This window comes from Pleurodeles waltl, chromosome 9 (assembly GCF_031143425.1).
Source record: "Pleurodeles waltl isolate 20211129_DDA chromosome 9, aPleWal1.hap1.20221129, whole genome shotgun sequence".
NCBI lineage: Eukaryota > Metazoa > Chordata > Amphibia > Caudata > Salamandridae > Pleurodeles > Pleurodeles waltl.
This window is the reverse complement of record NC_090448.1, coordinates 883,267,883-883,293,197: the sequence shown is the minus strand read 5'-3', so window position 1 is coordinate 883,293,197 and position 25,315 is coordinate 883,267,883. Positions and strand designations below refer to the sequence as shown.

Below are 25,315 nucleotides of genomic sequence, written 5' to 3'. Positions count from 1 at the left end.
CACACCTTTGAACGCAGCCCCATACTCATTGACCTCGACCCCGTTGCATGCAGCATCACAATTCCCATACTTTTTAGATCGAGTGCGCAAGCGCTCTGGCCTGTTGTAATCCATCTGTGGACTTTTAACCACACCCACCATACGCCCATCACTATTACTCGTTTGTGGGCTTGTCTTTCAAAAATCCTTTGTTAACATTGGTAAATGCTTTACGTTTGTCCATCCTTGGGGCAGTTTTGTTACCGCATTTGCGAACGACCGTGTAACGTGGATAATTGCATGTTTGCTGGTATGCTTGACTGTGAGCTAACTTTTTCCTTTTGTGTCTCTCCTTTGCGCCCATGGTGTCCATGGCGCTTTGAGTCGGCTCGATTATGTCAACTTTTTTACTTTTAATTTTCAATTTATGTGGCAAGAAAAGTCCAGTTAGGAATTTACAACGCTATTAGTTTTAACTCCAGCAAACGCGAGACCCGTTGCCGTGCAAATGCTCGTTTTTAAATGCACTTCGACCTGCACAGCACAGGCTACAGTCCGCAAACACTGAGGCTCTGTGTGGTAAATTAAGGAATGAAACCTCTTTTAATTTTAGAGTCTGGTTTAAATAGGACTGAGCTGAGGGGTTTGATGAAACGTATGCATTTAGTTACCACAGCAAAGCCGTACCTCAACCACGATCGGCTCCCTTTTGTCGCGGCACACCGAAGCACTAGAGACGCTTGCCCGCCCCTTGATCCCGCTGAACTGCAGGTAAACGCAGAGCTTCACTTGACAGAGCTGTCAATCAGGCACCACTGAAAACTCGTAGAAAATGATGATGATAAGAAAAAGAAGCCTTTATGCCTCATCGATGACGCATTCGCCGCCGCGCGCCTGAACAATGCGCCATCCCAGCTTCAAGGAAAGTGCGGTGTGCCGCCGCACAGCTTTGTCTGGGGCCCTCCGCCGCTTTTGACTATGCAGTGGGAAGTCTATTATTAAATGTGCTGTATTTTTTTGTCCCGCGCATTCTAAAATGTACTGCCTTTTGAAAGCCGCCTTCTGTTAGCGAGCCGCCAGCGACCCAACTCTTAATAATAATAGCTCTTTTGTGTATGTTAACTCGCCGAAGCACCAGAGCGCTGGCAGTGTATCATTTTTATGTATAGCAACATTTCATTTATTATAAACTCCTAGCCTTGTTGTCTATTAGTAGTTGGGTATTGTGTTATTATTATGAAACCTGCTGTTATGCACTCGAGTTAAATGAAAGTCTGTGGGATTGTGGACCAACCAGTCACATTAACCTATCATTAGACGAGAAAGTCAAATGGCCTGGGGCTTCCTGGCAATTACCCAAAAGCACAACACATAGTCAGTCATATACAGTCCTATGTGGAGTAGGTATCAGATAAACGTGGTATGGGCCTTATAAAGCCACACTTAAACAGTTTAAAATCTACTTCTAACATATTGCCAAAGGCCATACGTTTCAAAGCTTTTGACCCCCCCAACTGAAAGGGACCCACCACCCTGTCTCACTTTGCTACATTTAGGGCCAGATGTAGGAAGCCGTTTGTATGGTGCAAACTGCGAAAATCGCAGTTTGCGCCATGCAAACAGCCTTCTGCGATGCACATTCACAATGTGTGAGTCAGTACCGACTCGCAAATTGTGAATGCGACTCGCAAATAGGAAGAGGTGTTCCCTTCCTATTTGCGACTCGCATCGCAACTCACAGTTACCACCAGTGTCACACTGGTGGTAACTCATTCGCAAAAGGGAAGAGGTCCCCATGGGACCCCTTCCCCTTTGTGAATGTTGCCAAAATTGTTTTTTCAGAGCAGGCAGTGGTCCAATGGACCACTGCCTACACTGAAAAAACGAAACCAAATGGTTTTGTTATTTTTTTATTTTGCAACTCGTTTTCCTTTAAGGAAAAGGGGCTGCAAAATAAAAATAAAACTGCTTTATTGAAAAAGCAGTCACAGACATGGAGGTCTGCTGACTTCAGCAGGCCACCATCCCTGTGAGTGCAGGGACTCGCTATGGGGTCGCAAAATGCGACCCACCTCATTAATATTTATGAGGTGGGTCTTTGCGACCCCATAGCGAGTCGCAGACGGTGTCTGAGACACCGTTCTGCATCAGGATTTGTGATTCTGAAATTGCGAGTCGCACCGACTCGCAATTTCAGAATCGCAAATTCTGACCTTGCTACATCTGGCCCATGGCGACTGGCGCAAATGCAAGATCTTAGCTGCTGAGATCTGGGTAGATTACACTATCCACTCTTGTCTGCTGTGAAACTGGGACCTTTAAGAATAGTGCCCAGCACGCAAGGCAGTGGGCCTCATACAACACCCATTTAATCATTGGGAGCCAGTGGCAAAAAGCTAAAGCTGAGGCACATGGTCACCTTCTCAAGGATGAAAGTATCCATGCTGCTGTATGCTGTAATCTATCAAGTTCATCAGTAGATATTCTGGTACCTCCCTGATATAATATCCTGCTAGTGTAATCTCGTATATATTAGAACAGACACACACCCATCATCGCTTGGTGTCGAAGAGCAGACTGGGAACATCAGGCAATTTTTCAGAAGTGGAAAAACCTGCTTGTAGGAGTTTTCACACTTTGGCTGCTCACGGTAAATTGCAGCCTCTCCAGATTGGTGGCTTCCAGCCAAAGACTTTCACACCAAAAATGATCTTGTCCCATAACATCAATTTTTTCTCAAATTGCACTTGTCATTGAACAAACCTACATATTTCTGCTACTGTCGGTATTCTTGAGCCAAATACACTAATCATGCTGTATCATGGGGGTCCACTCCTCAAACTAAAGGCATGGCCTACAGATCATTGTAGGCCTAGAGCTTCACTGAGAAAAACAGGTCTTCCTAGACGTAACACTAGGCCAGCATACAGTAGCTCACGTTATTCAATGCCATGTGTGGCACCTTCAACCACATCTGGCTTTTGAAGAAGTTTTAAAATCCAGCTTGGAGAATGATGTTGGCTTAAAAGGTAGGGCTGTGTGAAGGTATGAAAAATGGCATAGATCCCCATAGTAGCTAAAGAACAGTTCACATCTATGTAAAACACCCATAATCTGACAGTACCTCTACAACTGGGGAATTATACTCAAGGTCACCAGATGGCTCCATGCCACCAAGGCGCCTTATTTCAGCCCAGTCTTTTCTTCAACAAACAACTGTAATCTGGAAATGTAGCCAAAACGAAACAATTGAGGTGAACTTTGACTACAACTGCCACAAATCGTTGCATAATTGGCAGCCAAGAAGAGAAAATGGTGTCGTTGAGGACATGAAGCCATCTGGGTACATTCATTGGCTCTCAGCTTTTTCTTGATGTCATTAAAGTCCTTAGGCGGCCTTGCAAGGAGAGAATTGGTTGATACACAGATGATGTGGGTAATTTATTGGGTTTCTAGATGACCCACTAGGCTAATGGAACACACCTTTCACATTACTAGCATTTCCTTTCAAAGCAATTGATTACAGGTCTAGTAATACTATTGGTTCAATTAAAGAGAAACAAGACTACAAGTCCCAGAATGCAAAGGCAAGGACTTGGAATTAAGCATGCCAGTGACACAGAGTTATCTGCTAATCTGAAAAATCCATCTTTTTTTTATTACACATTGGAATTAATGCTGCTGTGCCCGCATTTTGCTTTATACCACCAATTGTTGAACTTTGTGCAATTTTTCCATTGCTGTACAGCGTCAAAAGATGTGTCATCAAAGATCAATGCGCCATGGCCACAGTGGAGTGAGCTGGCTGTCAATCAGTGTCAAATTAATCAATCAGAGTTGTTAATAAAATGCAGGTAAAGCGTAAAAGCTATCATGTGGAGAGCAAAGGTGAGGACCCATGAATGAAGGGAAATAAAATCGAGCCTGTGTTTTTTTCTTTACCAGCTGTCAAGCGGCATCAATCCACATCGTGGAAAACTGAGACATGTACAGGACTCAGCCTGATTGCTTCGCACGGTGGTATTTCAACCTCATTACTTGCAGCCATCAACATAGTGCTGGTAATGACAGGGGGACAGCACATATCTCAGTGACTGTCACTGCTGATGTGGTTGGGTGCGGCTGCCCCTTCACAATGTCTACTCTTGTGTCAGAGCACAGGCCTCAGACGCACACCTATGGCACAGCAGTGCCTGTCCCCAAAATACATAATCAAGTTATTGTAATGAGGGGTTTGAGAGAGGACTGCTGATGTTTTTCAGGGTTAATGATTTTATTTGATTTTAGAAACCTCTTGTAAAAATTAAAAAGACATAAACTAGGCCATGGGGAAACTTGCATAACTTCCTTTGGAATTACGCAAATTGCCCCTAAAAGTATGCATTATTACATGAAATGCCAGCTTTGAAAATGTGCACTATTTCTTAGCACGAAATGGGTCCTTCTGTTCGTTTTTGGCACAAGGATACATTTTGCACAAAAGGTGCAAAATCATGCATAATAACAATATTATATGGCAAATACTAATACATTCATTTGTGAGTTAGAAACTTCTTATATTACTAATTGCAAATAGTAATTAACAGTGCAATAAATATCAATAGATATATTGTGTGCACTAGAGCCTATATTTAGGAGGAACTTGGCCGCTGTTGTGTCACTTTTTGTGATGTAACAGTGGCGCAAACCACTAAATCATATTTTCATGGTCACACATAACCACTTTGTATGGCTTTGTATGGCTTTGAATGGCCCCATAAATATGGAGCAAGACAAGGCAGTGCAAACTGATGTATTGGCCTTACTCTGAATTAGGGAGGCGTTTCCACGCCAAACCCATGGATTTTGACACATCCCCAGACTTGCAAGACCTTGTAAAGCTGGGGATGTGTCAAAATCATATTCCTACCCAGTTGAGGCACAACGAGGAAAAGTATCACTATTTCTCCTTGTTGTTTTCTCTTTCTACAACTTTGACTACAACTGCCACAAATCGTTGCATAATTGGCAGCCAAGAAGAGAAAATGGTGTCGTTGAGGACATGAAGCCATCTGGGTACATTCATTGGCTTTCAGCTTTTGCTTGATGTCATTAAAGTCCTTAGGCGGCCTTGCAAGGAGAGAATTGGTTGATACACAGATGAGGTGGGTAATTTATTGGGTTTCTAGATGACCCACTAGGCTAATGGAACACACCTTTCACATTCCTAGCATTTCCTTTCAAAGCAATTGATTACAGGTCTAGTAGTACTATTGGTTCAATTAAAGAGAAACAAGACTACAAGTCCCAGAATGCAAAGACAAGGACTTGGAATTAAGCATGCCAGTGACACAGAGTTATCTGCTAATCTGAAAAATCCATCTTTTTTTTATTACACATTGGAATTAATGCTGCTGTGCCCGCATTTTGCTTTATACGAAATGGGTCCTTCTGTTCGTTTTTGGCACAAGGATACATTTTGCACAAAAGGTGCAAAATCATGCATAATAACAATATTATATGGCAAATACTAATACATTCATTTGTGAGTTAGAAACTTCTTATATTACTAATTGCAAATAGTAATTAACAGTGCAATAAATATCAATAGATATATTGTGTGCACTAGGGCCTATATTTAGCAGGAACTTGGCCGCTTTTGTGTCACTTTTTGTTATGTAACAGTGGGGCAAACCACTAACCATATTTTCATGGTCACACATAGCCACTTTGTATGGCTTTGTATGGCTTTGAATGGCCCCATAAATATGGAGCAAGACAAGGCAGTGCAAACTGATGTATTGGCCTTACTCTGAATTAGGAAGGCGTTTCCACGCCAAACCCATGGATTTTGACACATCCCCAGACTTGCAAGACCTTGTAAAGCTGGGGATGTGTCAAAATCATATTCCTACCCAGTTGAGGCACAACGAGGAAAAGTATCACTATTTCTCCTTGTTGTTTTCTCTTTCTATGTGTGCTGCATCCTGCAGCACACATAAAAAAGAGGAAAACTCTCCCCGGACCTTTTTTGTGCAGGAAGGTGTCCCTTCCTGCAAGAAAACAATTCTGCATGCAATGCAGGCACACTTGCACCATGGTGTAGCCTTGCACCATGGTGCAAGTGTGTAAGTGTGCCTGCGTTGGCGCTAGGCTGCTGAAACGCTGCCAGCATGGGAAACGGGAGGAATTTGCCATATGACATAGATATGGCACATTACTGCCCCTTCCCTTTGACGTGTGGCAGTGCAGCAAGTTGACTTGCTGCCCTGTGCTAAAATCTCATAAATTTGTACTTAGAAAATTAGGCTCTGATTACGAACATTGTTGTCATGGCCCAAGATTATTAAAAATAAATAACTGAATTTGAGAGAGGGAAAAATTAGTATAAGAACAGGACAGTGGGAGCCAGGAAGTGCATTAATGTCCTGTCAATAGTAGAAACACAGATATGGGACAAGTGTTATTGCAAGAAAGAAAGTACATCACTATCATATAACACCACCAGGATAAAAACAATAAATGCAATACATAGGGTATTTTTTATCATTTTGACTTGTTTTAGCCTGACTGGTGGTTTGAATACAGAATGATAAGCTGCTTTACATATAGTGCCTCCTAAGGCAGGTTTTGGCAAGTGCAAGCACTATAAATACCTTTACTGTTGCCCTCTGCCACATCACTCAATAAATGATTCTTGGAATGCTGAGAGGCTGAGCTAATCTTGTCAGGATTCCAGATTGTGACCTGTAGGTGACACCCAAGGTCAGCAGTGAGCAATTTGTATACCACTGGATTTCAGTGAAGAAGCTGGGGCTCCCAGCCAGTCATCCCCGCTGGGACACCAGTCACAACTTACTGAAGCAGAAGTAGCACTTGTATAGGATCAGCTAGAGAAACAAGACATGCCCTCACAGAAGAATATAGCTGTCTGTGAGTTACAAATGGATTTTTGTAGGAACCCATCAAGGGGCTGTCCAATATCAAGCCATTACCTAACAAAGCTTTTTAAGGTCCCATAAAAGGTGAATTGGCTGCAGGATTGACTTTGAGTTCTGAACTCAAGTGGGCACATTACTTGTTTATTCATTAATCAGTGTGTTGATTTATTTATTATTTTACTGATAAGATCTCTTAAAGTGGGACTTTAAATGTGTAACATTCCCCAGTATGAATGTATGTCTCATTTGTCAGTGATCTCTAATCTTCTAACTCAACATCAACTGCAAATCAGAGTCTTGCTGAAAATACAGACTCAGTACTTCTAGATGTACATTGTATTAACCTTTGTATTAAGAGGTATTTTCTTGTATAATGTGCATTGTCCTTTTCAGTGTGTGCAGCAAGTGCTTAAAAACAGCTGAATATTCCACTGCAAAACTATTACCACTGCTACTAAGCGTTCTACTATTGCTACCAATTAATATTATTAACAAAATTAATAATGTTATTACATGTGCCTTGTGTTCTGTGTATATCCATTAAGAAATAGTTGTGTATTCTTCTATCATGATCCCTATAGTTGACTAGTGTGACTGAATGATGATGCTATGAAATGTGAAGCATGTAAATTGTCAGTGTTTTTAAGATTTATATTTTCGTGAAAAAGAAATATTACTGAATAATGACTTTAATAATGGATCAATACGGTAATACTAAACTAATGTGAATGGACTTGAAACTAGTTTAAAGAATTATAGATGTGTGTTTATTAACATATTTTAGTTAGGCCAAGTTTTGCTGAAAACTTCATTTAAAGTTAACATGGATACTGTTCTGATACTGTTTATTCATTTCCCCTCTGATTTCGTCTCCTTGCGCATCTTCTCTTCCCTCATGCTCTGCAGATCGAAGACATGAGAAAGTGTAATTACTTTGTTTCGTGCTGTTCTTATTTTTCTGCGCCAGCCAAGTTTTACATATTCCTGTTCACTGGTTGATCTGTCTACATGTTTTTCTATTTATGAGAAATGTTTATCTGTTCACATGCCAGTAACTTACAATTGTTCCTGCCACTCAGGAACAGCTAAATATTATTATTTCTTCTGTCATTTAATAGCTGAGACTTGTTTTCTTTACAGGAGGAGACAGCTGTTGTTAGCTGAGGTCTGCAGGAAATTCGACTGAGTTCTGTGTTTTTATCCTGGAAAGCCGTGGTTAGGCCTTTTCTAATTTACGTTTGAACCTAATGAGGGAAAGATGAGGTCTAAAATTAAGAAGTCCAAAAGTGGTAAACCTGTCATTAACATGTATAGCAACATCCTTTCAAGGGTGTTGCACCTACTGTGATATTTTTGTTTCCTGACTCATCTGTTTCAATTATAATCAATGGTGTCTTGAACATATATCTATCGTGTACATGTTTCATTCAGCAGAGTGCTGGTCTGAAGTGTACCGGACTTTCTGCAGCACTGCAGCTAAATAAACAAGATTCTTTTCCATATCTGCATTCTGTCCTATTTGTGGGCAGTGACATTATTTCTGCTGTATCAAACTGGAGTACTGCTGAGATAGACAGAATCAGTCCAGCTGGATTCTCTATGCCATGGTCCAGGGGCCAGTTTTTTCCTCCTTGGTCTGATGTGTACAACTCCAAAGGGGACTGCATGTTCCAGAGTCAGCACCAAACGGGGGACTGACCGCTGTAACTCTAAGACACAAGACAGATTTTTTGCTCTCTCTCTGAACTATAGTGAAGGCAGGCATCAAGTTCAAGCAAGATTGAAATCTCAGAGGTATCTCCTTCGTTATGTTATGATGTATTATTTGGTCAACAGTCTGTACAGCAAACAGGGGTCAGAGTCTGCAATCAAATACTAGGGGTTAGAATGTCCATCAAAATAGTAGAAGTTGAAGTCCCCAACAAACTAATAGCGGTTAAAATTCATGAAAAAAGTAGAGGGAGTTAGGTGTCCTGTAATTATGACAAATTACCAGACTATGTACAATTTCCCAGATTTGTGCATATTTTGGGGGTTCCTAAGAAGTAATACATTGAGTAACCTATTTAATACACATACTGGAGTGGATCAGGTGCAGCCAAAATATTCGCCTGCTTTTGGAATAATGATGTTAAAGGGACTTGCGTCAGGACTTTTTCTGAAACAGTGGAATTACTACACTGGGAAAAGTTCAGACTTACAATTCCCAAATATGGGCACGTTTGCCTTCAGAAAATTAGATTACCTTTGCAAAACATTATATACACTAGGTAAGAAAAAGATAACATTAACACAATTTGAAATATTAGATATATGGGAGGACTATGCCAGGGAGCAATTGGCAAAACAGATCATGGTAAACAGAGATAAGAAAAAGAATAATAAAGAAGTGGCCAGGGAAATAAGGTACCAAAGAAAGGAACAATGTAGGCAGGGTGAATTAATAAAAGAAAAATGTAACCCAATCAAGTCTTTCGCAGCATCCGAGCAGGGAAACCTTATTTTATATGGGCTACTAAATGGAGTGATACATCCCTCTCCATATGAACAGCCTAAAATAGATAATAGACAGAAAGATGAAAATGAATCACCTTTACAATATTACACTTCAAAACTATTCATATCAGTTGTGTCTCCCAGCACCTAACTGAGAGTGCTAAAAGATTACTAGGTACCTCATTGTCCATCACTGTCATTTTTGCAGATAATGTGATACACAAAGATCATTTTGGGAATGATGTTGAAAAAGTAGAGTTCCCTGGAGAGTCACCTTCCTTATAAAAAATATTGCTTTAGAACACATGTGCAAACGTATATTGCAAGATCTAAAGGAACATGGACCGGGAGCACATGACAAGGAAGTGGAATCAAAATGTGAATGGGATGCAGAACTGCAGGATATTCATAACCAGACTAGCAACCTTCAAGTTAGGGAAGAAGAGGCACCATGCCTATTGTTGCATTTAGTACCCACAGTTGAGAAGATAAAACAAGTATGTATTGATGGCCATTTTCCAATGTGAGAAGTTCCTGGGTTTAACACGATACAGCCTGTGTTTCATATGCACACTCCTTGGACTAAGGCAGAGCTATTAGCTTTCGTTAAACAGTATCCAAACATTTACGGAATATGGAGATGAATGGTATACCCACACAAGAAAGTATACTAAAGATAGGATAGTTGACAATAAGGGACGTAGATCAGGTGGGTTCCATCATCTTGACAGCAGAGATATGAAAAAGTATAAAGAGTACCAACAAGTAATAACGTGGCATAATGCAGCATTAAAAAAAGAAGAGAAAGGATGATGGGACCATACATGATGAAATACACCGATGTGAAGGATGTGCCCTTGCTGTTCTTACTCAGCAACATGGGGATAACAAAACACAATGTCCATTTTTTTATGGTGCTAGACCCCCTTCACTAGAGGTCTTCCAAACTGAGAACTTTTGCAGCTTCAGCATTATCATTACAACAGGCTGAAACTTTGATATTAGGAAATACATGTTATGTATACATTGTACATGATGTTGATCTGATTTTGAACAAAACAAAGACACAGCATTTAACTGATGTGTGATTGTCACATTATGATTTAAAATTGTATGCCCCAATGATATTCTGCATCGATGTACCACCTTGAACCAAGCCACCCTCAAGCCTCTGAGGAGACAAAGGCATTACCACACAATATTGTCCTCATAACCCTGAGAACCGAATAAAGGCCGAGTTGTTCTAACTAGACTAAACGTTCCCTTTCAGGAAAGAGATGGGATCTATGAGTAGATGGATCCTGTTTTAAATTGCCAAATGGGGATACTACTGCTGCATATGATCTTTCCACAGAAATAACTGTTGTTGAAATTCGGAAAATTGCATAAATATCTGCACAAGAACAGAAATCAGCACATTGAGTAGAGTATGTAAAATAAGTAAGGGATTGGTAGTAAATGCCTATATTGATAGTATGCGTGGAGTAGCCCGATCTTTGGAAAGCTGTGGCAAGAAAGAGGGCTTCTCATGTCCACAGAAGAGGAAATAAAACATGGCCCGCTCATCGTAAAATTGTTGAATGCATTAACATATCGTGTTAATGTATTGAAGATTGATCCTGTACAACTAAGGGCCAGATGTATACATTTTCCCAATAGCGATTACTTAATTGCAATTTTTTTGCGAATCACATTTAGGTAATCACTATTTGAATGGATGAAACTCCAGGAGTTTCATTTAGCGATTCCTAACGGCTCGCAAATCGACCTACCGCATTAATATTCATCAGGTAAGTCTCATTTTGCACATTTTGCAACCCATTGTGAATGGCTACAATCACAAGGATGGCGGCTTGCTGGGCCCAGCAAACCACCATGTCTGTGATTGCTTTTAAATAAAGCAATCTTTTTTTTAAATGCAGATCGTTTCCCTTAAAGGAAAACGCGATGCATTTAAAAAAGAAAAATGAAAAGTTTTCTTTTCATGTTTTTTTAGAGTAGGCAGTGGTCCGTGGGGACAGTGTATGTAATACTACATTTTCACTTACCAATAGTTCATGGCCTAAGGTATCTATATATGCAAGGGACTGAATCTACTGGACATGTGGAGTGAAAGCCTATACCTGACTACCTTTAAATTGGGCAGGTACTTGCTACCTTGGAATTGTATTTCCCTGTGTCAGACATCACATTAGAGACAATGGGGGTCATTATGAATACGGCGGTGTTTACCGCCGTGGTCAAGCTGGCGGTCATTTCACTGACCCCCAGCCCCCTGGTACTCCGCCGGCTGCGTAATGAACATTATGCTGGGCCGGGACATTTCAATGCCTCTGTGCGGTGGGTGCAGCTGCATTCGTCGTTCAGATCACTGCCCGTAAATCGGGCAGTGACCTGCGCGATGGGGCACTGCACAGGGGCCCCTGCACCGCCCATGGCCAGTGCATGGGCGGTGCAGGGGCCCCCAGGGGGTCCAGGAGCACCCCTCCCGCCAGCCGGGGGAACCCACCAGCGAAAGGCTGGTACCACAAGGGATCTGTAAGAGGGGCGGCAGAGAGGTAGTCACGAACAACACCAAAAGTTAAATGAAGTGGTGATGATTTATTTAAGTAATACACCAAACGATTAGCCCAACACCAACCAACGTCCTCTTCTCTTCCCTTCAACTGTCGCTCTCACATTCCACAAGCCGCATCTCGAGCAAACACAACATTCTCACCTTCGTCTCGTGCCAGACGCGCACGCACCCAGATTCCTAGGATACCACAGGATCATTATCCAAAGGGCAGCGCTGCTTGTCGGACTTCCTTCCACCACCAGGCTGCCTGGCGGCGGCTGCCTGGCGGTGGACGAGGGCCGCCATAGGCAGCCCTCACTGTGTGCATTATATGGCGGTTCAGATCGCCATGCCGGTGGCGGTCTTTTCACCCGCCGCCGGCATGGCGGTCTGAACCGTCGGGGATCATAATGACCCCGATATGAGGTATCATATGGTGAATTTTCTGCAAGTGATTGGAAAAAGAGTGAAACAAGAAGATTCAGCTAAAGAAAACATTTCTGATCTTGCATAGGATCTCTTTAGACCATGGTTAGGGATATTTTGCAATTCTATGAAGATCATGAGAATAGGTAGATTGCTGGAGACTACAATGAATGAAACTTTTGTGGGAATAGCTAATCTGAAAGTAGAAGTAGCTGCAGTACATTTAACAACTTTACAAAAGAGGACTGTTGTTTGGGGGTCATGGTGGACAGTCCAGCTTAAATGGCCACTAATAATATTTGGCCTACTAGTTGATGGATATCTGTTAGTGAATTTGTTACCGAGCTGTTTGTCAGCCTGTATAGTTACACGTGGTCCTCAAATTACTAAGGTGATGATGGCAAAACCAAGGACCATACAAGTGTATAATTGTGATAACTGTGATGAAATATGTGATATGATAAAAATAGAAATAGATCAATGTTGAACAAATGAATGAATTATAGTTCAAAGGGAAGGATTGAGAAAGGATAATTTCTCTGTTTCACGCAGCTCCTATTTATTCTGTGCCAGCCAGGTTTTACCTATTCCTGTTTACTAGTTGATCTGCCTACGTGTTTCTGAGAAATGCTTATCTGTTCATATGCCACTAACTGCCAAATGTTCCTGCCACTTAGGAACACCTAAATTATACTATTTAATCTGTCTTGTAATAGCTCAAAGCTTGTTTCCTCTACAGGAGGGGTCAGCGGATGTTAGCTGAGGTCTACAGGAAATTCTGCTGAGTTATGTGTTTTTACCCTGGAAAGACTGTGGTTAGGCTTTTTCTAATTTATGTTTGAAACTAATGAGAGAAAGATGAGAAGTCTTTCAAGGGTGTTGCACCCACTGTGATATTTTTGTTTTCTGACCACCTGTTTCAATTATAACCAAACTTGAACATATATACATTGTGTGCATGTCTCGTTAAGCATAGTTGCTGGTCTGATGTGTACCTGACTTTCTGCAGCACTGCAGATAAATAAACAAGATTATTTTCTATGTCTGCATTCTGTCCTATTTGTGAGCAGTGACATTTTAGTGTTCCTATTGTTGCAAATTGCTCAAGGTTCTTCCATTGTGGTTCAGTTGATAGGTTACCCCCTTCTACTGGCGTATAGCCCAATGTTTGGAAATGTTGCATATTAGTTGAACTTCCTATGAAAATGTGAGTAACACAGAAGATGCTTGAAGTTTACTTAGAAATGGGTTAATGTTATAGGGCTTAGGCTGATGCTGCTGCACAGTACAATATTGGTTACTTTTAGTCATACACCATGAAACTGCAGTTTTCTCTAATTTTGAGTATAAGAACCCCTTGGTTTTGGGATAAGACAGAGATTTTCCTGAATTTCTTATACCTAGGTATGCTTTCCAATTTCTTATGATATTGCTGTTCATTTGGGACCTAGAATAATTCTGATTTCTGATTAAGTATTTTGCATTTGAGCCTTCATGGCATTTAATTTTAATTCTGTACTGCTTGCTTTTTTATATTTTGCAATGAAACTCTTTAACTTCCCCTTGTTCCAGAACTCAGCTATTTATTTGCTACTCTACTAAATTAATGTTGGGAGTGATATTGGGAGGGTGCCTTTTAGTGCAACATCGACCTTGAAGTGGAACCGGCAAAGGTAAATTTTGGGTATTTTGAATGTCCTGAAATTAGAGGTTTGAGATTCGACTTCCACAAATATATTCCAGCAAGTAAGAACTGCTGATCAAATGCATAAGATATAACTGAGTATCAGGTTCCAAAAACCTTTTCTTACAGGCCTTAGGCATGTCCCACACCTGATACTCATACTGTGTCTTTTTATGTACCTTAATCATTACTGCTTACCATTTTACCCCCTCTGTGTAACGCCACTCTCTGAAGCACTTGAAAGTGGTCTCCTGGTTGTCAAGCAATAAATTAAAATAACTGTGATGTGCATTTTTCATGCAACTTATGTCCTACTCAGTAGCCATTGTATGTTTAGTAGGCAGGCTGTCTCGTAATGAGACTTCTTCATACGTCTACCTGCAGTTGTATCACTGATCTTATGAGCAAATAAGGCAATAATAAGGTACATCATTTCTTTGATGATTCAAAGTTTGTATAACACAGTTTTTCAATGCATGCTAATAGAACCCCCAAAATAAAAGTACAGGGTGTATCAAGTGAAAGCTTGAGGTATGTATTTTAGACACAGCTGAAAGGAGAAGTCTTGGATAAAAAGCTAACCATGAGTCAATGGTCCTATAGGCTTCATTATTTATTGTATACACTGGGAATTATAAGTTAATCACTTTAAGCACATCTAATTAGTTATTAGCTATTAGATTAAAAATAAACCAACACTAATTCCTATCTCTCCTTTGTAACCAGAGACATGTAAATTGTGCTTTAAAATGTAAGGCTTATGCACATTTTCCATTTGTCAATTACGATTCACCAGTTGCATGCATGTAGTGAATTACAAGGGGTCTGTTTATGCATATCTTATAGGTGTAGTGTAATACTTTTTTACGCCTGTATGTAAGTTAAGGAAAATAGCACATATAAAGGTATCTTGGATACAACATATTATCAGCAGGAATCTCAACATTTTTGGTGACACCCTTCACCCCAGGCTGCAAGACTCCAAACTACAACAGTGTGTGTTCATTCATGTGGCTCGGAGAGACCATGAAAACTTTGTGAGATGTTTGCTGGGTTGAACAAAGAATAGAAGCTCTGGCTCTAGTCTCTACTACCACTATACTCCTACTACTAGAATATATTGTTAACACTACTTGTTAGACTTGGCAGCTCTTGCCGTGGTTTCGCTGTACTTTTTGCTTCTGACCTCCTGTTTTTTGGACCCTGGGCTGCAATTGGTTTTGGGTGGTTTTGATACTCTGGGCACTTTACCATTGCTAACCAGTGCTAAGGTGCAAGTGCTCTCTCTCTAAATTGTACTGATGATTGATTGGCATATTTGATTTACTAGTAAATCACTTGTAAAGTGCACTAGAGGTGCCCAGGACCGGTAAATCAAATGCTACTAGTGGGCCTGCAGCACTGATTGTGCCACCCACATGAGTAGCCATGTAAACATGTCTCAGACCTGCCACTGCAGTGTCCGTGTGTGTAGTTTTAAACTGCCAACTCGACCTGGCAAGTGCACCCACTTGCCAGACCCAAACCTTCCCTTCTACTACATGTAAGTCACCCCTAAGATAGTACTTACATAGCTCCATGGGCAGAGAGCAGTGTATTTAAAAGGTAGGGCACGTAATGATGTGTTTAACATGTCCTGATAATGAAATACTGCCAGATTTGGTTTTCACTATTGCAAGGCCTATCTCTCTCATAGGTTAACATGGGGACTGACTTTAAACATCTTTTAAGTTCAGTTTCCCATTGGGAGGAGATAGAGATGTTGAGTTTGAGGTCACTGAACTCACAATTTAAAAATACCTCCTTTGGTAGAGTTGGTTTTTAGATTGTCTGTTTCAAAATGCAACTTTTAGAAGGTGGGCATTTTCTTGCTTAACCATTCTGTGCCTTTGCCTGATGTGCATTCCACGTCTTGGTCAGACTGACAGTTGAGCTGTTGTGAATTCCCTCCAGACAATGACACAAAGGGAGGTGGGGTGGAGCCTGCAAATCCTGGTGACTCTCCTGGCTAAAGTGGGGAGGGAGGAGCTGACACTTACACCTGAAAGGGCTGCAGTCCCCAACCTCCTGGTGCGTCTCTAGGGCCAGGTCTGGGCAAGGCAGGATCTTGTGAACAACAGAGACTTTCCTTTGAAGTTTGCCTACTTCAAAGGCAGAACTGGGAATAAGGAGTGGATCCAAAACCCCAGATTTTCATATTACTTGTGGATCAAGAGGAACTTCTGCCAAGGAGAACAGCGTGATGCTTAAGGAGGACCTGCCAGGAGGACCTGCCACTTTGCCTGTTGCTTTGCTGTGCTGGCCTGCTGCTGCTACTTTTGCCTGAAGAGGGAAAGAACTGGACTTTGCTTTCTGAAATCATGCTTGTGAAGTTTCTCCAAGGGCTTGGACTGAGCTTGCCCCCTGTTCTGAATTCTCAGGAACATCAAAAACTTCATCTGTCAGTACCAGTGCCTGGGCTCTTCTACTGGGAGTCCTGACTTGCTAAGTGGTGCCAAAACCAGTCCCTGAGCCCTTAGAAGTGGAAACTGGTAGCCTGTGGGGGAAAATCCACACACAGCTGTGTGTGTGTCAGAAAAACCGATGCAAGGCCCATCCCGTGGCTGAAAATTTGCTCACGGCTGGAGAAACAACACAGCACCTGTTCTCAATGCGGACTCCTCGCGCAGCAAGTCAGAAATTTCCATGCACGGATCCTGGGCATCAATATCATCAACATCCCCGCAAGGACTCGAGGCTGCGCACCCGGAATAGACACACAGCCTCCCTTGCGAGAAAGGAATCTATGCACGGCCTCCTGTGCAAGTGAAGAATTGATGCACGGCCTCCCTTGCGAGTAAGGAATCGACGTATCGCTTGCTTTTCTGATGCACCATCGCCGTTGCGGCTTTATTTTTGACGCATACCAGGTAGCTTGTGCTAAAATAACGCAGCCATTGATTTCTATGGATTAAGACTCTTTTTATTTAAAAAAATCATATCTTTGCTTGTGTATGTTGTGTTACCACTACTTTTGGTATTGATATTATACAACTATATTACTACTTCTATATCATAATGCTAGTTTTGACAAGAACAAGAAAACAAATAAGAATAGGATTAAGATAAAAACAAGCTTTCCCTCAATTAAAAAATGTCTAAATCCTCTACTACAGTGTAAATTAACTGGGAAATTAAATTTCCTCAGCCCTGTTCCGAAATCTCGCACCTGTGTGTTCCCAAATGCTGGCAGCTCTGGAACAGGAACACCATCCACCTTCCAGAAAATAGTTACTTTAAAAAGATGTTGGAGTGGGACCGATTCTCAGTGCTTTACACTTCTATTTGGCTTCCACAAACAAATTGGGAAAAACCACTTTTGTTTCTCTAAGAGTAGATGGTTTTGGACTTGTGAGCGTATTTATGCACATGAAGAGTTTCTTGGAAGTGAATCTATGATTGTGGGCATTCATGAACTGCTCCTTAATTCCTTCACACCAAGGAGAGAATTGGAGATTTACTATTGGCATTGCAAAGGATAAATCACTTTCCAAGGTGCGAAGGAGGAATTAATAAGAGTTTGGAATAAGGTTTCTATTGCTAGAAACATGTTTTCCGCTGGGGAAGTCGCACTGCTGCAGCCTATATTCTGAGGCAAAAATATAAATAAGTATATTTTTAAACGAGGATATGGAACCAAGAATTATTTTCAAGAAGAACGCCTCGAAACTTGTGACTGTCACGGGTTTCTTGCTAACCTGGAAAACATTTGTCAATGTAAAAAAAGTCAGAAATCTCCACTAATGAGAGATCGGAAACCTGTATGTGCAGGTTTCTGACTTTACTACAATAAGGCAGGTGGTGCATATACTAGCTTCAAATACGCTGGCTGGTGTTCAAAACGTACCGTGTGTCACTGGGACAAAACAGAGTAAGAAGCAGCAGAGTAGCACCAGTGCTTAATTTGTGAATAAAAAGGTGCCAGTGCTCAAAGCTCTCCTCTTAAACACACGGCTGCTGCAATTGAAAGTGCGAGCACATAATTCTGATGCAGCGTAACCCTGAAGCCACCTCGGGCCTCTTCAGTCCATTTACAGCCACTCCCTGCCCTTCAGCTCACTCTTGCAGCTTCCTGTTTTTCCCCTTTCTGACGCTTTTTCGTTTTTCTCTTCCTCCGTCTGTCCCATGTGTCTTTCGCTGGCAGTAAATGCTTGAGACAGAAAATTAAGCGCCGGCCCTCAGAAATAAGTGCTGGCGCTCCGCACCTGAAAAAACAAGCACAAATTAAGCACTGAGTAGCGCACCTTCTGACGTTCCCCTTCACATTGCGACGTTAAGCTCCTCTGATTATCAGTGAAGACCGAAAAGCAAGTGGCAGACGATTTTTCCTTTATGTACAAAAATATAATTTGAAGATTACACCTACCATGGACCCATTAGGCCTATTGGAGAAATTAAACTTGTTTGTGTCTGTGGTCATAGTAAACGGACTACGCAACACGCACAGATTTAGTTGAGCATTCTGTTGTCTGAGTTTACTCAAATGAGCCCCTGTTTGGCAGAAGTGCCTGTCCATGCAGCAATATCTGTACGCGCACTTCTTTTTACAGGGGCAAATGTATGACTTTTGGGAATTCACACACATCCTCAGTGGCATGCCTGTAAGCCTGTGCTACTCAGGGGCGTTGCTCGGTCGGTAAGCATGCGAGGAGTAGGCTTCAGATTTTCCGACAATCACCGTGTCATGTACTGTTAAAAACATTAGACGACAAGCAGGGCACACGAGAGTGGCTAAGGTAGCAGTGGAAAGGGAGACAAATGCGAATTTGTAGAGGTACTAAGTAAGAGAAAACACAATATTTTGTTAAATAACCAACATTTTTTTAGACTTTCAAAGCAGAGGGGGCGAGAGTGTGTGCTTTTTAATATGTGTTTACATTTAAAAAAAAAAACTCCTTTGAAATCTGACAGAAACCTCCCCATGCCCGACTGAAAGCACGTGTACCCAACTTTTTACCAGAAAATACACGTATAGGGGAGTGTACCACCCCAAACACCCCCCTTAAGCTACACCCTTGGTGTTACTTATAGGTTTCCGCGTGTACTACTGGGAATGTCATGTGATGTTTGCTATTTCGCCAATGCAGATTTTTTAAGCACTGTCCAATAGGGAAAAACAGCCTGCAATGCAAAGGCACATGTTTTGTCTTTTTCTTACTACATGGTAAATCAGTTTTTCCACTGGACGTACTCTCCTACAACACCTCCATGAGGCTTGGTAGTGTTCCATGCCCTTCACACCCTGGAAAGAGATTTACTCCATCCTTCTGCTGGAACACATCTCCGTTGATTACTATGAGAGCAAAGAGTCAGATGGAAGTTTTCCAACTGTCCACAGACTCTCAACTATGGCTTGATCAGTCCCTTCCCACTATTTGCATGGTGATTACTACTGCAGAAGTATACGCAGTTGTGATTTTAATTACCTAGTAGTAAACATATTTATGCTTTCTAGGCGTCCAGCATGGCATAAATGGAGTTATTTTCTACATTAAACATATGTAGCTGAAAATGGATTTGTACACAAGGCTCTGATCGGACTCGAATGCCCCTTGTTTGGTGTGCAGGTCTGTTCCCCTGCCTGGCCTGGCCAACTGCAAGTATCTTGTACCTTGATTTTTTTATTTTGGCACTTGCTTGTCCTGGACTTGGCCTGTGACCTGTAAGGGGTGCACCAAGTACAAACACATTTCCTGACTAGTGTCCCTGTCCCTTTCATAGGTTTATCATATAGTATGTTCAATGTGTTTTGAAAATCCCTAGTGTGATCAGACCTTTTCTTCTGAGTCACACGAATGGAGATCTACTGGTCTACTCATATAAAGTTCTGCTTCTATACACTTACCCTCCCCATTGTGCTATCATCCAGAGTGCATGTTATGTGTGTTGATGCTTGTAACCTGTGTGGTACTTGCATGGTATGTGGGTGAGTTCGACTAGTGGAATGGGATCCAGTTTGGATATTCCTCTTGCTTTGCACAAAATAGAGCTGAGGGTTTTGTTACCAAACAGTTAGACTGTGTAGCTCACATTCCTAAGGCTGAAGGAAGAAGACAGACACTTATGTGATGTGAGTAGAGAAAGAGTTTTTTATAAAATCAGTGAGTCATTTTGGTTAGCAAAGAGCTGCTGATAAGCCTTCAATTTAGTGCATGGTAGGGGTGATAGGTTGAACTTCAGACTTTGTTGTACAAGATAAGGAAACTTTTAGGTGAGGTCTGATCTTTGTCTTTCCCAGATTACTCCTTCAGTTGCGCTGATGACAGCCAAGTGCAAAAATATTACACCTCTTTTGTGGATGCTCTAGGCTTGGGACTACCCTGCTGGAAGTAGACTCACTCACTACAAATGCTGTGTCTGGAGCACAGTATGGAAAATACATTCTAAAGGAGACCCGGCTTAAACCGCTTCTACTGTTTCAGCAGTGGATACATTTCTCCTTCCTGCCAGTTGTGTATAAAAGCAGGACCCCTTAAATCCCCTTGTTTTTCCAGTTCCACGCCCTCTATGGCTAAGGACAAGAGTTCTCCACAGAGTACTCAGGGGACTGCTGTGGAACCAGGACTGGTGTCTGACAGACATCCATTCTCCATAATGTAAGGAGATATCAACTTGATGTCTGGATCTCTTGCTGAAAGGGCTGTATAACTTTTCTTAAGTGCCCTAAAGTCTCCCTGCCTGCTGAGAGAGGGAAGCAACCGATCAACCATGCAGTTGGAGAGACTGGGAAGGACTCAGGGGCCCACAAGAGAGTCCGAAAGCTATTTGTTGGCCCATGCACCACAGGGCGCCCAGAAACATGCTAACGTTTCATAACAAGATCTGTAACACTGCAACAGCAATTGGAGAGGCTCAGTCAGAGATGTCTTTGTGTTTTGTGAACAATCAAGCAGAAATATGCCTATGTGTGGTCACATCTGTCCCAATTCGTGATCGACCTGTAAATGGCCACAATTTGTGATCGGCCTGTAAATGGCCTCAGCTTGGGAAGTTGTGATCAGGCTGTGTGCGTCTGGAACTACCCAAGCTGTGATCAGCATGTGATTTCTGTAACTGTCAACTTCCGTCAAGGTCAGATCAGCCAATAGAGGGTTGCTTCAGCGGCCAAATTTGAACCCAGTCCGTGCTAGGCTGCAGCAATCAAATTTGTGATCAGTAACTGAGGGAGCTGCGTTTGCCAAGTGTTGCCAGGCCCAGTCGGAACTTCGTTGAGAACCTGTCACTCGCGGTGTGGGGTTATATTCAAGACCTCGAGGCCTAGGACATCGTCAGTCCATTCAGGTCTGAGCCACATTAGGTGTGCTGGCTTCTGCCCCTGTCTGCCAAAAGAACTTGCAGCAGACAAACCATTATATGTGTCTGTATGTAGCCATATATAACCCCATAGCTCAAGGCATGAGACACTAGAAACTGACAGCCTGTGTGCCACCACTCAAGTAGAGTGTGTGGGTGTGATTGAGTGCACAGGCAGGTGTGTCAGGCTTGTGAAGAGTGATTTCACTTGAGAGTTGTAAAAGACTAAACAAAACTGAGAACACCTAGATTTATGGACTGATTCAATCTGCTCCTGAACGATACTGGTGCTGCTACTGTTATCTCCATAGAGAAGGTGGGCGCCCCGAAGCAGGGAATAAGGCAGGAAATGAGACAGGATATGAGGACATATTAACAAAACATTCCAAGGCATCTACTCCTTGTCCTTGACCTCTTTCCCAAATCCAGAGAGGCTTAATGTGATCAGTAGAGACAAACTAAAGCACATACGTAGTTGTAAATGTGAAGAATTGAGATTGAAGAATGAATGAGGAATCACCTTCTGAGGAAACAGAAACAGCAAGGATTTCACAGTTTCAGGACATCAAAGCTGCAAGCTACAGAAATCTCTGTGTTTTCTAACAAGACCCTTCCAATCACGGTGGTTAACCATGCTGGCAAAGAATGAATGAGGTAAGTCAAAAGTTAGTATGTAGCTGGGTAGCATGTCTCATACCGGGCTGCAGCCCGACTTGGTGTGGATGGTGAAGAGCTACAAGTGTTTTTTTTGTGACACACTTCAGATTGAATCTCATTCACATCTTGTCCTAATTTCCCAAAACCAATGATTGGCCGTGTATTCACAAGCAGTGTCCATTTGATATCAACCAAAAGCACTGTGCACTTTGTTCTTTTTTGTAAGTTTCATTTAGTGCCTAGAAAAATATTTGTTAAACCATTATTGTTAAAAAAATAGTTAGGAATTGCAGGCCAGCTTCAGCCTTCCTACAGGAGATGCATTTTGAGCATATGTGTGTAGCAATTTCAGCTGCTATCACAGATGTTTCATATATACACAAGCGGTTGGGAGAAATTTGTTAACATTTGATATACTTGACCCAGAAGATATATTTATTAATATTATTAAGCACGGTATATAGATAAAGTGGGGATAAAGAGATTTTGCATGAATAGCACCCTTGGATGAGATGTGTACTTTAGTTTAGTGTAAAACATGATTTAAAGCAGCTCTTGTGATTTTATGTTTTTTTATGAAGAATAAAGAATAAAGTTATTTTGCCCTGACTCTCTCTTAACATAATATTTTAAACTAAAAAAACACTAAAATCCACCAATTATATTTTTCTACAGTAACTATAACTTGTGCTCTAAGCTAACTATGACTTTCGCCACCACCATGCACAATCTTTTAATCAATGATGTTGTTTCAAATGTTGCAGTGATGATATCAATGATGGCCTAGAATATGTCATGACTGATTTAATTTATGGGTTAATTAGTTGTGCATGGATAGGGCATGTGTTATAGTCACTAAAGATAACTATAGTTTGTGAATGTCAGTGTTTTTTTAGGTTAAGATGTTATGTTGTCACTGAAATTATCACCTAGGAATAACTTTACTTTAACCTTTATTTTTTTCTGTTAATTTCTAGTTTTTTTTTTTAAGGTAAAGTAATATCTAATTACCGTATATAAAGCCAATCCCCTGCCGAGCTACGTCCCTGAGTCCTGTAATGGGTGGCTCCCTCCTTCATGTTTCTGGCAGCCAATCACAGTGCTCACTCTCACAGGCGCCTGGCTCCACAGGAACAAGATGGGACAAGAGAGAAAAAGGCCCTTGTCATAGAAGTTGTCATGACTGGTGTAATATATAGGGTAATTAGCAGTGCATGGCAAGGGTGTGGGTTATAGTTATCTTAAGAAACTATAACTGCTGAATTCCTGTGGTTTTGTGTGTGTAAAATCTGAACCTAACTATAATTTTGCAGTAACTTTTATTTTTTATTGAGTTTCTAAGGTTTTTAAAATTATATTTCCTAACTATAACATTGTTGCAATCTATGTTTTTTCAGTGAATTACAAAGTTTTTTTAATGCGCCGGGGGACTGTTCACAGTGCCCTGGTGCAACCCCCCTCAGGCACCCAACACTCTCAGGCAGCCAAGCACACACTGTGCAAGCCCTTTGACCGTAGGGTCTGGCAGCCGGCCAAGCCCTGGGGTCAACCCCTCAAAGGCAGCCACCCCTGGAGGGGAAATGCTCCATCTGTCCCCCAGCCAATTTAATTCCCAGTGACCCTTTCCCCTGGGACCCACCACATTTTCAATACCCCTGCCCAATATCGGCCCCAGGGACCACATTCCCTGGAGCCCATCCAGAGCACCGCTGCTTCTTTGTTGGAGACCATCGAGGGAGTTTCAATGCCCCGTGGCCTTAGCCAGCTCCCCACCTCCAGTTGGAGCTGGCATTGCTCCCACCCACAGGGAGCAGCTAAAACTTTTGCTCCTGTGGGTGGAAGCAACTTTTTCCTAAATTTTTTGCTGCATGCTTCACTGCCGGCAGGGAAACAGATGAAAAGTCCACTCCTAGTGGGCAGGAGCATTTTTCATGCTCCGGCCCATTGCGAGTGGACTTAGGGCCTGATATAGAGTTTGGCGAAGGGGCTACTCCATTACAAACGTGACAGATAACCTGTCCCTTTTATTACAATTCCATTATAGCCTGTGGAACTTGTAATACGGCGGACGGGATGTCTGTCATGTTTGTGATGGAGTAACCCCTTTGCCAAACTCTAAATAAGGCCTTTAGTGTTTGATCTCACTTGGTGGGAGTTTTGAAATTGCACGCGCCAAGCAAGAGTAAACACAGGTTTCCCTGCCCACACAAGTACGGGTAGTGAAACCACTATGTCACAGGGATGGGCACCGAAGGACATACGTAAAGCCAGCCCTGGGGAAGGGACCCTCATCCTTTTTGTGTGCAGGGCTGGGTCCACGGATAGTGATACTGAGGTCCCTGGGGATAAAAATGCCTCCCCCTTTTTTAATTCAGCTGGGCCCCATAGGTGGTGGTCCCTCGGGCCAAAATCAGCCTGAGAGGTCGCCACGCAGCCCCCCTCCCCATTTTCAAATTTGCCCATGGGGATTCGGTCCCTGGGGCCAAAATCAGCCTGGGAGTGGGCCGCACAGCTCTCTCCCAATTTTTATATGCAGCCAGGCCCCACAGGGCCATAATCAGCCAGGGGAGGGAACCACGTGCACCCTCTTCCCCTAATATATAAATAAAATTGCCCCGGGACCTTGCCTAGCAGTAGGCCAAAAAAAGCAGATCTTCTGTGAATCTGCAGGAACATTTATGAAATAAAACATGTTCTGGCCTCCCGGTGGGGTCCCTGTGGCACCCCACCCCCAAACCCAGGGGGTCAGAGTATTCCTACCCTGGTCCCTTCCCTTTTCTATAAGGACCTGGCTGAGTCCAAGTTCCAAGATGGCTGCTACCATTTCCTGGTTAAAGTCAGGACAGCCAATCAACTCTCATTTTGAGATCTCTGGTATCCGCGGAACTGCCGTGAAACCTCCACCTCCTTAGAAATACGTTAACCCTTTTTCTTTACTAACTCCAAAACTACTGAATGGATTTACATGAAATCCCCAAAAGAGATCTTTCTGATTCAAGATCTGGCTTTTTGCCTAATTTGGAGTAATTTTGTTCAGCGGTTCGGACTGTAGTTGTGTCTAAAATCCCAATGGTAATTTGCATGGGGAGAATGCTTTTTAATACCCCCTTTTTCTCAGCCCCTGTTTGACAAATCATTCCAAAACATTCAAGACATCAGCTGAAGTGACTGGCAAACTGGTTTTAAAATTTTTGAAGATTCGTAAAAGGGAAGCAAGGTTATTAGCAAAACAATAAAAACTTTTCATGTGAAAGCTAGGTCCTA

General features: G+C 42.1%; 1 protein-coding gene across 2 annotated transcripts in view; it reads right to left on the bottom strand.

Annotated features, from left to right (window-relative positions):
* SLC24A4 (solute carrier family 24 member 4) overlaps positions 1-25,315 on the bottom strand; it is a 551,017-nt gene that overhangs the window by 362,378 nt on the left and 163,324 nt on the right. The window lies entirely within an intron of this gene.